Genomic DNA, 2,991 nt, shown 5'->3' on the forward strand with positions numbered 1-2,991 from the left:
CCTTTAGAAAATACATGAATAGGTCGCAGAATTAGCGGGTCGCCTCGGCACTGTTCTTAACTTTCCCATGACACAGGGACTGAGGCTACTCGCTGGACGCGGTAAACGCCGACTGGTAAAAATCCACGTGACTTCATGAGGCCGGTCACACAGAGGAAGTCGTGAGAGAAGAGGGGAGGTTAGACAAGTCACTGGTGTTTCTTGTGTGACGTTCTTTCTTGGCGGGACCTCTGGTGAAGAAGCAATTACGTCATTGGTGGACAGGAAGTGCTTGAAATAATGATTTGTGGTCTTGATAGGAAGAAAAGAGCAGGCTGCTCAGTTCTGACTGACAAGACGGAGATTTCAACGTGGGCCTTGGCGCTGAACGTATCTCTGCAGGCTGCGATCCCCACTGTAGTAGCAAATCGGGGCTCCTGTGTTCCAGTTTGCAGCAGCGACATCGTATCATCGCGCTTGAGAAACCAGAGCCAGAGCCAACACCCTGTTTGTCTTCCACTGATCATTTATAGCACCAGCAGTACCCTCACGACAATCCCTGATCAGGATTCAGCCTGAGCACTGCAATCATCTGTTCTGCATCCATCAGTGTGTTGGTAGTCGCGTGAGTCTTTTTCAGTTTAACATTCAGCCGAGCAGTTACTGTAATCGACCGGTAGCAAATTGTCAGTTATTTTCTGAACGTCAATTGAATTTATAGCTGCGCCTTTTAATTTTCTGAGTAACTTTGACAACAGGAAGATTCATTTTGTTTGGAGCTCTTAGGGTACACTGAAAAAAAATTTCATCACCAAGAAGGAGTTGTGCGACATAAGTGAAAGTGTGTAGACGCTTTTCTACATCTACATCTACATTTATACTCCGCAAGCCACCCAACGGTGTGTGGCGGAGGGCTCTTTACGTGCCACTGTCATTACCTCCCTTTCCTGTTCCAGTCGCGTATGGTTCGCGGGAAGAACGACTGTCTGAAAGCCTCCGTGCGCGCTCGAATCTCTCTAATTTTACATTCGTGATCTCCTCGGGAGGTATAAGTAGGGGGAAGCAATATATTCGATACCTCGTCCAGAAACGCACCCTCTCGAAACCTGGCGAGCAAGCTACACCGCGATGCAGAGCGCCTCTCTTGCAGAGTCTGCCACTTGAGTTTGATAAACATCTCCGAACCTGCGACCGTAGCGGTCGCGCGTTTCCAGACTGTAGCGTCTAGAACCACTCGGCCACTCCGTCCGGCGATGTAATTTACTGATAGCATTTCTGACGAGGTTGGTAGTTGGTTACCGTGTTGAGTATAAAGTGCAGGGATCTATGCCATAGGAAAAGAATTTCACTCTCCATATTATGTATTCGTAAAACCTGTCTGGTTATTCCAGTATTGAGGAAAGAGTGTACAGTACTCGCTGTGTTCTCGTCGAGACAGACATAGCTCACTTGCATTCTGTGTCTTTGTAATAGCAAAAGTTGTAATGCAGCACTCGCTTTCAACCATGGCATCCGCTCCACCCAAAGAGGTTAAAATAGTTGCTAACAGCCTTGAGACAAAAGATTTTGATCTAACGTAACCTGCTTGATACCGCCAAAAGGTGAGGGATGAGAACGGATCCACTGTGACCAAGCCGTCGCCTCATGTTAGCGAGCAACTTGTAGCGGTTATCTGTGCAGTCCGTTGTCAGTATCACCCTAAATCCAGCCTACTTTATCCGTGGCAATGTTCGATCGAATGTTCGGCAGCCGAATATCCTATCTTGCATATAAGATGGCCGGACATGCGGTATCCCGTCAAACAGGTATCCGTTTCATTTCAACAGTCCGATTCACGAAATATGGCGGTTTGCGCAAGGCGAACCACAGACAGGGACTGCATTGTTGCCGGTTCCAGGCAACAGTGATGCTATGCGCCTGCACATGCTATGCGCTTGGAGAAAGCTTGTATCCTGCAAATTATGTCCTCGATAGCTTGAGTAGAATTTGTCGTTCACCGCTACCACAAGCGCTGACAACCCAGAACAAATACACACATCAAAAAATGTTTTGCGTCACCCCGGTTCCCAGAACTCCTGAAGATAGACATTACTGTGGATATTGTATCACAGACGCAGTCCCTTTGACTGGTCAGGGATGTCACTAAACCCACAAGTTCTAGGGTAGTGATGACCTCAGATCTTAAGTCCCACAGTGCTCAGAGCCATTTGAACCACTAAACCCGCCCAAAGATGAATGAGATTTTCACTCTGCAGCGGAGTGTGCGCTGATATGAAACTTCCTGGCAGATTAAAACTTTGTGCCGGACCGAGACTCGAACTCGGGACCTTTGCCTTTCGCGGGCAAGTGCTCTACCATCTGAGCTATTGAAGCACGACTCACGCCCCGTCCTCACAGATTTTACTTCTGCCAGTACCTCGTCTCCTACCTGCAAACTTAACAGAAGCTCACAGCTGTGAGGACGGGGCGTGAGTCGTGCTTGGATAGCTCAGTTGGTAGAGCACTTGCCCGCGAAAGGCAAAGGTCCCGAGTTCGAGTCTCGGTCCGGCACAAAGTTTTAATCTGCCAGGAAGTTTCATATCAGCGCACACTCCGCTGCAGAGTGAAAATCTCATTCTGGAAACATCCCCTAGGCTGTGGCCAAGTCATGTCTCCGCAATATCCTTTTTTTCAGGAGTGTTAGTTCTGCAAGGTTCGCAGGAGAGCTTCTGTTAAGTTTGGAAGGTAGGAGACGAGGTACTGGCAGAAGTAAAATCTGTGAGGACGGGGCGTGAGTCGTGGTTGGGTAGCTCAGTTGGTAGAGCACTTGCCCGCGAAAGGCAAAGGTCCCGAGTTCGAGTCTCGGTCCGGCACACAGTTTTAATCTGCCAGGAAGTTTCTGCCCAAATATGTTAACAACCACGCATGAGCAGCGCCTATTAGACGGAGGGGCTCCGACAGCCGATCAGTTCCAGTCATTCCACTAGGAAGGAGGTACACGGCTCGTGTTGTCTGTAGTTCAACCATGCCTAG

General features: G+C 48.8%; 1 non-coding gene across 1 annotated transcript; it reads left to right on the forward strand.

The window, feature by feature from the left end:
• The first annotated feature begins 2,455 nt into the window (after window positions 1-2,455).
• Trnas-cga (transfer RNA serine (anticodon CGA)) lies at window positions 2,456-2,530 on the forward strand. The gene has a single exon. It is a non-coding gene; the product is annotated as a tRNA-Ser (tRNA).
• The last annotated feature ends 461 nt before the right edge of the window (window positions 2,531-2,991 follow it).

Source organism: Schistocerca cancellata, chromosome 8 (genome assembly GCF_023864275.1).
Source record: "Schistocerca cancellata isolate TAMUIC-IGC-003103 chromosome 8, iqSchCanc2.1, whole genome shotgun sequence".
NCBI classification, from domain to species: domain Eukaryota; kingdom Metazoa; phylum Arthropoda; class Insecta; order Orthoptera; family Acrididae; genus Schistocerca; species Schistocerca cancellata.